Genomic DNA, 12,500 nt, shown 5'->3' on the forward strand with positions numbered 1-12,500 from the left:
GCTTCGCGATCACGCTCGTGTGTGTGCCATTCTCCGGCCACACACACACAGAGCGTCGATTCGGCGTTGAGCGCGAACCGGTGGTAACCTATGCCCGCGCACGCGTGTGTGCAGCACCCACGACGTTCGTCGACGCGCGCCCTCCCCGTTGTCGCGGGGCAGCGGTCAGCGTGCCGAGAACACACGGTGTGCGACCGCGAGTGCCGAGCGAGAGGACCCCCATATATTATTATAATATATATATAACACAGAGAAGGGATCGATGATATTTCGACCAATCTGTCAACTGTGTCGGTCCGACGGTTTCTTCAAAGAGCTTCCGCCCCGGCTCTCCCGTTGCGGGAGAGACGCTCCGAACGAGAAACACACAACTCTATCTTTGTGCCGTAGCCTTCCCTGGCGGGAGGCGGCGGTCCGCGCGCGTCCTCGGACGCGCGCGGACAGGCTGATCGAAGAGCCACCACGATTATTCTCTCTCTCTCGTCCGAGAGAAGAGACCACGATGGTTGAACGAGAAGCGCGTTTCTTCGCGAACGCAAAAATTTCGAACGATTACCCTGAACGGTGGATCACTTGGCTCGTGGGTCGATGAAGAACGCAGCTAATTGCGCGTCAACTTGTGAACTGCAGGACACATGAACATCGACATTTCGAACGCACATTGCGGTCCACGGATACAATTCCCGGACCACGCCTGGCTGAGGGTCGTTTTAGTACCCCTAAACTGTATGCGCCCGAAAAGCGCGCACGGCCACGACGCGGGCGACCAGAGAATGGCGCGCGCGTCGCCTGTGCCCTGTGCAACGCTTACAATGGGCGTACGAGCGATCGTTGGACGTTCGCCCGAGGTGTCTGTGCCGCGCCGACCGGCCGCGGTGCAAATCCTGGCGTCGTCTGAAATGACACACCGAAATAATAATAATGAGGAGGAGAAGCGCACAAGCGTGTAAAACGTTGGCGAACGCGCGCCCAGAGAATGCTGCGCGAATTAAGAGGGGGAGCGTGTTTGTGTATCCAAGTCGTGTGTGTACGCGAGAGCCGAGGAGAAATGGGATGAGAGTAAGAGCGCGCGCGAAGGGAGCAACAAACGGCCAAAAAAAGGGTCAGGACGGTGAATGGCACCGCTTTCCCTAGAGCGGCGCGTGCGTCGTTGTCTCCCGAAAGTAGGTAGCGCTTGTCTCACCGTCTCTCCTCTCCGTACATCACACAGACTGACCGGACTGCTCTCGCACTCTGTGCCGCGTCTCTCGGTGCGATAGCGCTCGCGCGTCTTATGCCGAGGCGCCCTTGCCCGCACACATAACGGTATTACGGAGAAATATACGGCGCGTCGTCGTCCGGCGGAGAGAGCATTCGTAATCCTTTACCTCTTTACGGAGAAGGGTTTTGAATCGCGAGCCGACCGCGTGTCCGAGTCCACGAAATTTTCGTAAAGCGAAAAAAGGGGACCGGCGCGCCGCGTCGTGTACTCGTCGAATCGATTCCGCCCGAATTTCGTATATAAAAGAGAAGGGAGAGCCGAGAATCTCGAACCCCGCGATATATCGTCTCCATTACCACCAACGAGTGTGTGTGCGGTTAGCGCCCCGGCGATTTGCCTTCTCGCGTATTTCGTGTGCTGCCGCTGCTGCTCTCTCGTTCGACGCTCTCTCTCTCTCCCTCTTATAATATATATTATAGAGGAGAGACGACGATGAGCGACGCGGAGGAGGCAAACGGCTACGAAAACTCACTATGCGACGACCTCAGAGCAGGCGAGATTACCCGCTGAATTTAAGCATATTATTAAGCGGAGGAAAAGAAACTAACCAGGATTTCCTTAGTAGCGGCGAGCGAACAGGAAAGAGCCCAGCACCGAATCCCGCGGTTCCGCCGCAGGGAAATGTGGTGTTTGGGAGGATCCGCTTATCCCGAGGTGCCGCGTCGCGTCCAAGTCCATCTTGAATGGGGCCACTTACCCGTAGAGGGTGCCAGGCCCGTAGCGACCGGTGCGCGCCTCGGGAGGATCTCTCCTTAGAGTCGGGTTGCTTGAGAGTGCAGCTCTAAGTGGGTGGTAAACTCCATCTAAGGCTAAATACGACCACGAGACCGATAGCGAACAAGTACCGTGAGGGAAAGTTGAAAAGAACTTTGAAGAGAGAGTTCAAGAGTACGTGAAACCGTTCAGGGGTAAACCTAAGAAACCCAAAAGATCGAACGGGGAGATTCATCGTCAGCGGCGCTGGCTTCGCGTCGGTCGGCGATGTCCCGCGGAGTCCTTGCGGCTCGCGCGCGGGCACGCTACCGTGCGCCGATGTCCGGCGCTCGTCGTCGTGCACTTCTCCCCAAGTAGAACGTCGCGACCCGCTGGGTGTCGGTCTACGGCCCGGGTGCGGTGTCTGTCGCGTCGCCGGTAAAACGGCACGCGACAAACCCTCGGTCGCCCGGCCGGCTGCTCGGCGGTACGCGCAAGGTATCAGGCCGCACTATTCACGGTGCGTCGAGACCGTCGCAAGCGCGCGCCACGGTACTCGGAGGTTACGGACTTCGCGCCGTCCCCGGTCCTGGCCCGCTGTTGGTTACAGTACGGTACACCTTCGACAGGCCTGCGAACGTCTCCCGCGGTCTCGCGGGAGACCGATACCGGTCGGCGACGCTACTGCTTTGGGTACTCTTAGGACCCGTCTTGAAACACGGACCAAGGAGTCTAACATGTACGCGAGTCATTGGGACTTGTCGCGAGACCTAAAGGCGTAATGAAAGTGAAGGTCGGCCCTGGCCGTCGACCTAGGGAGGATGGGCCGCGTCGCGATGCGGCCTCGCACTCCCGGGGCGTCTCGTTCTCATCGCGAGAAGAGGCGCACCCAGAGCGTACACGTTGGGACCCGAAAGATGGTGAACTATGCCTGGTCAGGACGAAGTCAGGGGAAACCCTGATGGAGGTCCGTAGCGATTCTGACGTGCAAATCGATCGTCGGAACTGGGTATAGGGGCGAAAGACTAATCGAACCATCTAGTAGCTGGTTCCCTCCGAAGTTTCCCTCAGGATAGCTGGCACTCGGCCGTTCCGCACGGAACGCGCGCGAGTCTCATCTGGTAAAGCGAATGATTAGAGGCCTTGGGGCCGAAACGACCTCAACCTATTCTCAAACTTTAAATGGGTGAGATCTCTGGCTTTCTTGAATTATGAAGCCACGAGCATCTTCGGATCAGAGTGCCAACGTGTACAGAAGCGCCGAGCAAGTTAAGCACGCTCGGAACTCGCCAAGCTGCGCATCGAGGGATAACATTGTTAGCCTGTCATCGCCGAAAAGGCGAAGCGAAGAAAGGATCAAAGGCGTAAGCCATCATGGGAACAGATTATCTGTGAAAAGGGAAAATTGCTGTCCCAGAATTGGGGAAACTAATCCCCAGCTCGCTTTTCTCTCTCCAAGCCGGCTCTTTGTATTCCGGTATACCTTTGTGCAATCACACCAGGAAACCATCGGGGGTGAGGAGCATCCTAGAGTGCCAGAGTTTGTTGGGACTCAAAAGCAACACACCGCAACAATTTATATACCGTCGGGGTGAGGTGCAGCCCACGATTGCCCGACCGTCGTCTTGGTTTCATGCAACGGTCCTATCAGAGCAAATATGGATAGTGAAATAGAAAAGCCTCGGAGGCGGACGACCCCGAGAACCTTCTTGGCGGGGCGGACTCTGCCTATGTGGCAAAAAGGCGAGGACGCGAGCGGTCGCCCGAGTCCCAAGGGTCGGGTGCCGTCGGACGCGATGGGACCCAATACCCATTTCGGGTACCCACCCCTTGACCATCCCAGAAGTACAGATGCAGTCATGGACTGCCAAAATGTTTGGAGAACAGTTAAAAAAGAAGTATCAGTTGCTTGGTGGCAAAAGCAGCTGAACGCACACCTTTCTAGAACAACATCCAGATTTGCATGTCCAATTGGGAGTGCGAGAAATTCGGTAATCTTCCGAAATCCCATTCACATGCGCTGTCATTACCCTAAGTGTGGGTAAAAAGGTCAATCCGCGCCGAGTAACAAATGGAAACTTAGTAAGTTGATCTTCGAATCAAGGATGGGCTCTCGCAACATGAAAGGTTTTGCTCACCCGAAAATAAGGAATACAAAGAAGCAGCCGAGGCTGAAACACCAGCCAAAAAAAGTGTGCAGAAAGTTAAGCGTGGTGGACTGCTGATGAATGGAGCGGCTCGAACAACTCAATCAAGTTCCAAGAGGCAAGCTAAACATTAACATCAGGTTGATGATTTTTCCCGGGTAAACCAATAAGAAATAAGCGATGCAAGACGTCGACTGAAACCGGCCGTTGTAAACCGCCGCCACAACCTATGTAGCTCCACGGCAGCCAGAATTGGTGCTGTAGTCGAAGTTCCTAGAACCGCGAACGAACTCCGGCGCGAATGCAGCGCCGAGCATTATCCTTGAAGGCGAGGATGGAGAGAGAGTGTTGGCTGGCGGAAATCGAGCGGAAAGTGAACTGAAAGGCATATGACAACCATGGTTGCAAGACTAGGTCTCGTAGCAAGTAAAATACGACCATGAGGTATTACTTGCTATGCAACGGAGATACCAGAATGCCTGAATAAACAAGGGGAGTACTATAAAGATCCCAGAAAACGTAGACTCGAAAAACAAAGCCGTCCGCCTAAAGGATGGAGAGAGGCTTCTTCGCCTTTGCAAATGCATGATCTAATGAATAACGTCGCATGAAGCTGGCTATCATGCCGTGCCTGCCAATGACCATCGCTTATACAATTGCTCAATCCCCCGAGATGCGAAATTCAATAATTGTACACCCATCTATGGGTTCGCGCCGTCCCCAGCAAGAGGAAACATCGGTGTGCAAACGCCTGAGGTTTCCGCTGAGAGATATTTTCCCTACCATAAAGCCCAAGGAAGTGCATGACAAATCAACCATTGCAAACTCTTCGCTGTTTGGTTTAGATAAGATTGACAAGGCTACTTGAAAGAAAAAAGGCATCAGTATTGTTTTGGCTCAGTTCTCAATCTCCTGCTCCTAAAAGGCTTATCCAATAGCTTGGAAGCAGATCGCACTACCCGTTATACCTAAAGCGAGTAAAGATCTCTCGGATGTTAAAAACGGAGGCCTTAACTATCTTTCTCCACTCAATGTAGCATAATATTTTCACATCGCGGCTGGACCGTCGCATACCGAGGTCATTCACATAACTAAGACAGAAAGCTTTTACTAAATTAAGAATGGCGGTTTTTATACGAACACTAGACTACTCCGTGCAGGCCATAGTGAAGCAAAGCGTCGGGCGTGTTTTCCCGTCCTGGATAATACTCGAAAGCATTCGATACTATCCTCACCAAGGCCATCTATTGTGCATTAATAGAGGAATCCCTGCCAAAGTGGCAAATTACATCGTGAACATGTACAGTGGTTGCAAGACCACTATAAAGGCTAGAAGTGACGGGGTGCCGATCGAATTAAAGAGAGGTGTCAAGCAAGGCGATCCCCTGTCACCCACCTTGTTTAATTAACTTGGTGATTGAGCCTATAATTGAAATGGTGCAAGAAAACACCGTAGGTGTTAAAGTCGAGGAGCGCAATTTGGCAGCAATGGCATTCGCTGATGATATGGTACTCTTAGCACAAGGCCGACAAACGTCCATCGGTCAGATCAACTTGGTCTATACCGAGCTAAGAAAGCGTGGTATGGCGCTTTCTATTGAGAAATGCTTCGCCTTCGAGTACGTACCAAGACCAAAAACCTGGTACATTAGAGACCCGGAGATGGTCGTAAGAGGAACCCCGATTCCATATGGAGAACCAGATAAAGCCTTTAGATATCTAGGTGCAACAGCCACACCTTGGAGAGGCCTGATCAAAGGTTCAGAACTCCATACGATTCAGGGAGTCATAGAGAGGGTAAAGGCGCTCCCTATTAAGCCAATGCAGAAGATACTTCTGTTGCGCACGTACCTGCTGCCCAGATTCACCTATGGGTTGGTAATGCGTCCGCCATCCAAAGAGACGGAGACGCTAAAAAACATTGACATAGCCATTAGAAGCGGTGTTAAACAGATCTTACATCTGCATGAGACCACAAATAGTGCCTTCCTATACACGCCTATGAAGGAAGGGGGACTTGGTCTTCTCGAGACACTTCCCATGGTCTATCTAGCAGCACTCAGGAACGCCGCGAAAGCGGCCGCATCTGACGATATACTCGTCCGAAAAGTTATCTGTAATGAAGCATCGCAAAAAGTGCACAAGTCTTACGCTGCAGCGCTGCGACTATCTTGGCCAGCGTCCATCAAGCAGATAGAGGAAAGGAAGAGACAAATTAAGAACAATTACAGGCAGGAGTGGGCGCAATTAATTGCGCAAGGACAAGGGGTCCAAGACTTTGGCCAAGAACCACTCAGTAATGCATGGCTATCTCGTAGCAATCTGTTACGCTCCTCGCGTCTTATAGACGCGATTAAAATGCGAACCAACACTTATCCTACACGCATGACTATGCGAAGTGCCGGGCTTGTGGCGAGGCAGACGAGACATTAGGTCATATACTTGATCAATGTAGTGCAACCAAGACAAAACGCATAAAGCGTCATAATGAGATAGTAAACCTCCTGAAAGATCGTCTCTCTGTGAACAACAGAGTTATAGTGGAACCCACTATAGAACTTCATGGCGAAAGATTCAAACCCGACCTCGTCATTTTGAATGAGGAACGGGCTCTCGTGCTCGACGTTACGGTCCGGTACGAGAACAGGAACTTTCTAGCAGAAGCAGCCAGAGAGAAGGTGGATAAATACAAAGACATCTCTAATAAATTAAAGGACAACTTTAACGTCCCTACCTCGAGAGTAGTGCCTATTGTCGTTGGCTCAAGAGGAGCTTTACCAACTGAAACAGTATTGAAATTAAAGCAGCTAAAAATAAAGAAAGAGGACTGGCTAACCATGTCCCTTATAGCTCTAAGAAGCTCAATCGAGATCGCAAATGCATTCATGGATAAATAACCATAACCTGTCTCAATGTGCTCACAGTACAAACTAATTCAAAATTTAACTTATAACGAAGATGCTAACCTGAGGCATCGGAGTTGGCCGGCCTTGCAACGTGGGAGAAGCGGAAGTGATTCCCGCCACCGCGGCGAGCCGAGCCCTGGCACGTTATTGCTGTATTAACTTATAATAATAATTTATTTGCTTATTTATTTATTTATCTAATTTAATAATGTTTTACCCATTTACACTCATCTAAGCGGGTGAATGATCCGACACGGTTACTGGAGACCTACTCCGGGAAGTCCGCCCGCTACGCGGGCGCAGGTTTAGCCGAATGCCTCGTCATCTAATTAGTGACGCGCATAAATGGATTAACGAGATTCCCACTGTCCCTATCTACTGGCGAGGTGGCCATGCCTCTTGTCTCGGCTGCAATGTTGCACCGGGGGCGGGGTGGGCATATGAGCTCCTCTTTGTATCGTGGGAAGGCGCCGCTTTTGCGGGGGTGTCTAATCCATCAAACTAGAACAGGGATAACGAATTGATGCCGGCGTCGGTGATTCGCCGGGCTAAGCGGCAAGATGCGCACAAAGTGGCTAATGAGGATATGCTGTAACCAATGCTGCAGCTGGAGAAGAGCTGGCAACTGGGTCCAAAAGGACCGTAGCTTAACACGGACCAAAACTCGTAGGAGGGGTGAATACCGAAATCCTGATGGCATGGCTTGCCTGCCGGCCTCGGAGAGGTATACCCCTCTGAACCTGAATGCTCCTAGGCACGAGCTCCTGACTGGCTAAGCGGAAACGTATGTTTTAAAAGAGCCGATGCGTCCCACTGTGGGTCCCGAAAGGGACGAGGTATCCACAGTCGGTGACTGCGAGGCTCATCCCTGGCCGGTCTCGAGTTTGACGGAGCATTCAAAGAGCATTGAGCTCGCCACCGTGGTAATACCTCCTGCAGTGGTGAGCAAAGTGCTGAATGGCCAAGGCGCGTGGTGTTCACGTCACGTAACACCACGCGTCTGGCCTTTTTTTATGAGAAAATTTCAGACATTTTCGTTTATTTTTTGCTTTTGCCGCTCTTCTCCAAGAGAAATTTTAATTTCTATTTACTATGACGACCAACGTGCATTAACTCAGCACCTACCATCTATTGCGAGCACGTATACTCAGACGCCACGAATATGCCACGACCATCCTGGGCATATGTCGCTGTGCGCTAAGCGTAACGCTGACCCTGCGATACCGGGCTAAGCAAAATGCTGACCCCGCGACAGCAGGCGAAGCAAAACGCTGTTCTCGCGACACTGCATCTTGCTGTGAGGCTCGGCGTCTCGCTGGCTCCCGGCGCAGGGTCCGATTCGGTGGGTCTTCGTTGCCTGGACGAGGCGATACCGCCTTCGGACTTTGTCCGAATTTAGAAAGCAACACGCCGCGGTCGGACTTTGTCCGATTCTTGAAAGCGACACGCCGCGATCGGGCTTTGTTGCTTTTTCAAAAGCAACCACGCCGCGATCGGGCTTTGTTGCTTCTTTAAAGGCAACACGCCGTGATCGAACTTAATGCGGATTGCGAAAGCAACACGCCGCGGTCTGGCTTTGTCCAGGCTTCGAAAGCAACACGCCGCGGTCGGACTTTGTCCGAAATTTAAAGCAACACGCCGCGGTCGGACTTTGTCCGAAATTTAAAGCAACACGCCGCGCTCGGACTTTGTCCGATTCAAAAAGCAACACGCCGCGCTCGGACTTTGTCCGATTTAAAAGCAACACGCCGCGTTGACACTTGGGCTCTGCGCGGAACGGCGCGGGCCGATTTAAATGTGCGTTTCGCGGGGCGCTGTGCGAGCAGCGCTTCGCGGGACATTATGCGGTAAGCAGAACGCTGCCTGGAGCTCCTATGCCTGCCCTGTTTCTCGGGGCAACACGCCGCGAGGAGACTTGTCTTCTCAAAGCAACACGCCGGAGTAAATAACATCATAGCTCCTGAGTCAGGGGTGTGGTCACTTTGTGGCGCTCCCTCCTCCGAAATAACCATGCCACCCATGAGGACGCGCGGGTGTCACTGCTTTGCTGATCTTGCATCGCGCAGGAGATGCTTAGCAGGTAAGCCCGTGGTCTGCGGTGGCTTATGGTTGGGTCGTTGATGCGATGCAGACCTCTCGTTAGGTCCTTCAGCCTCTCACGTGCCCTTTGGATTCGGCAGGGAGGGAGTGCTGCGGGCGCAAGATGCGTAACGTATAGCCTCCCTTGCGTCTTGTCAATGCCTACCTCCTCGTGGTCTCGCTGGTAACGTTGTGCTTCTAGCACAACGGCTAAGTGGTGTTGGCGCCGCATGCACACTCGGCAGCCGAACATCAGGCAATGCCATAACCGCAATGTGAGAGTGCATGTGGGAAGAGACAAACGCGGGCCCACAGGTCAACCAGCTGAACACCCAGCGCTGAGCCGCCGTTGAACGTGGAGTGTGCTGTAGCGGAACCCCGAAGCCAAGGTGGGAGACAGCGTGCCGAGGGCTGCATGGTCGTGGGGGTGGTACACGGCCGTGAACGATTCCCGTAGGGCACCTGGCGCAACCCTGCGGTAAATAAGTCGCCTTACTCGGGTACTGGGGGCTCTGCCTGAGTGGACCTTGCGACTCGCCAGAATCGTGGGACTTATTATGGAGAAAAATTTACAAACAAATACATTAAAACAGAGATACACGACGACGACAATGGCACAAAAATGGATAAAGAGAAGGATAAGGAACTGGACCCTTTTGAGAGAAGGGAGTCCATTCCCAGATCGCCGCCGTCTGCCAAAATGGTGGTGGCTGGAGGAGCGGGCAGGCCTTGCTCAACTCCGCTGGAACAGGGCGTAGAGGCGTACGACTCCCCAGCTGAGAGGAGGACGGCAAGGCCGCATGGCACAAGGATTCTGAGAGAGGCCGACGAGGTATTCGTTTTTCCTGGCCCCAGCGCGCCAAAGGCCGTAGAAAGAAAAGGAACGGAGGACGCTAACAAGGAGTTCTTAGCTCCTGGAGACGCGGAAGTGTGTGGAAGAAACAGGAGTGATAGTGTGACGAGCAAGGCGAGTGATGTGAGTGTGAGTGCGAAGCGAAAACGAGTGAATAAGGGGGAGAATGAGAGCGTTGCGGAAGTGAGTGAGATAGCGTGCATGAGAGTAATTGGTGCGAGGCTCCGTAAATTTCTGTTTACGGAGACAAACAAAATTTCAAAGAGTGCGAGTGAGAAAATACTGGACATTGTGGGAGAATATGAGGAACAGATGATGAAAATGTTGTGCAAGAATGAGAGAATACAGGGGAAACTGGATGAGTGTATGCGTCGAGCGAGTCGGTATTTAGCCTACGGCGGAAGCGGAATGAGCTATGCGAGCGTGAGTGCGAAAAATGTTGAAAAGAGCGTGATTGAAAAGGTACAGGAAGTGAATGTGAAGACGAGTACGAAAGAGAAGAGTTATGCGGTAATAGTGAGAGCGAATGATGCAAGTGCGAGTGTGACAAGTGAGGAAGTAAAGGAGAGAATGATGAAGCATGTGAGCAAGTCACTGAATGTGCGTGTAAAAGCGGTAAGGAAAGTGAGGAATGGAGGAGTAGCGATTGAGACGATGAGCGAGAGTGAGTTGAAAAGAATAAGAGAGTGTGGTCAGTTTAAGAATGCTGGCCTAAAGGTTGAGCTGCCTCGCAAGATAGGCCCAAAGATCATCTTGTACGATGTGCCGAATGATATGGCGAGTGAAGTGTTAATGAGAGAAATGTATGAGAGAAGCTTGAAAGGGCGAGTGGATGAGAGAGTATTCATGGAAGGTGTGCGTGTTGTCAGTAGGAATGCGAAGAAAGATGCAACCTGCGGAAATGTGATATTAGAAGTTACGAGTACAATAAGGAATGTGCTCTGTAATGACGGACGAGTGTTCGTGCATTGGAAGGCCTTTAGGGTGAAAGAGTTTTTCAGTGTGCTGAGGTGCCACAAGTGCTTTGCATTTGGGCACATGATGCGGCAGTGCACCGGAAAAGGAAAGACTGTGCCAAAAGTGTGGATGTGTAGGGACACAGTAATGAGAGAGTGTAAAAGGAAAGTGTGTGTAGAAACTGTAGGCTTGAAAGGGAGCAAATGTGATCACTCGGTTCTGTCCGAAGGATGTCCGGAATACGTAAGAGCGTTAGAGAGGAGAGAAAGCGAGAATAAATGACGAATGAATGGTGCGTGAATGTAGGTGCAGTATAACTGCCAGAGAGCGTATGCGGTTATGTGTGATCTGGGTAAGTTGATGCGCGAGCATCGAGTGAGTGTAGCACTGCTGCAAGAACCGTACGAAAGGCATGGACGCGTGGTGGGCTTGCTCATAGGTATGGATGTGATTGTTTGCGAGAGTGGGATGGTCAAAGCAGCAGTGGTAGTGAATGACTTTAGGTTGGATGTGATATGCGTGAGAAAGTGTACGAATGAGCTTGGAGTGTTCGTGTGGTTGAAAGGGGACTTTGGCGAGATGTATGCGGTGTCCGTATACTGTCAGTACGGTAAGAGTATCGAGCCGTACTTGGCGTACATGGACAGAGTATGTGAGACGGTCGGGGGAAAGCGTCTGCTGATAGGAATGGATGCGAATGCCGTCTCTCCCTTGTGGTATAGCAAGGGTGAGGGAGGCAGCAGAGAAAGTGAAGCGCGTGGAAGAGTGATTGAGGAATGGATGATTGCGAACGGGATGAACGTGTTAAATGAACCAAGTGAGTTTTACACGTTCAGCGGGCCGAATGGGGAGAGTGACATTGACGTCACTCTCGTGAACGGCGTGCATGGAGGGTGCCGGTATGAGTGGGAGGTAAAGCCTGACTGGGGAGTGAGTGACCATAACGTGTTATTAATACGTATGGTATACAGAGAAAATGCGAGTACGAATGAGGACATGTGTAGATGGGTGTGCAAGGACGTAGACTGGGAAGGGTATATGTGTGATATGCGAGAGAGCGCGTTAGAGGATGCAGCGAGCGCTATAGACGAAACGGATGCGCAGAGCTGTGTAGAGCGAATGATGAAATGGATCCATACTGCGAATGATAGATGGATGAAGAGGTGTAAACCTGTGCATGCTAGGAAGCTTGTGTGGTGGACGGACTGAGCTTGAGGGGCTGAAGAAAGCTGTAGGAAGGAACAGACGTGCCTACCAGCGCGCAAGGAAGAGGAAAGGAAGCAGAGTGGAAGGAAGAATGAATGAATACAAGAATGTTTTGCGGGAATATAAGGAGAAAATGCGAAGAGTGAAAGAGGAGAATTGGAAGCGATTTGTGTGTGAGACTGGGAACATGGATCCATGGAGTGATGTGTATAAGGTGTGCATGGGAAAGCGTGACAGGGTAAGATTGAGTGGCATAAAAGTGGGTGATAGAATGACGAGCACATGGAAAGAAAGTGTGGATGCGTTAATGGAGAGATTCTTCCCGTCAACGCGGACGAGCGCGGAGATGGAGGCTGGAGGAGGCGTGAGTGAGGAAGAAAGGCAGTTTGAATGGAGCG

General features: G+C 51.8%; 1 non-coding gene across 1 annotated transcript; it reads left to right on the top strand.

The window, feature by feature from the left end:
* The first annotated feature begins 553 nt into the window (after positions 1–553).
* LOC146723155 (5.8S ribosomal RNA) lies at positions 554–708 on the top strand. The gene has a single exon (XR_014924725.1). It is a non-coding gene; the product is annotated as a 5.8S ribosomal RNA (ribosomal RNA).
* The last annotated feature ends 11,792 nt before the right edge of the window (positions 709–12,500 follow it).

This window comes from Nylanderia fulva, unplaced genomic scaffold (assembly GCF_048542155.1).
Source record: "Nylanderia fulva isolate GAGA-0341 unplaced genomic scaffold, ASM4854215v1 Scaffold227, whole genome shotgun sequence".
Taxonomy (NCBI): Eukaryota; Metazoa; Arthropoda; class Insecta; order Hymenoptera; family Formicidae; genus Nylanderia; species Nylanderia fulva.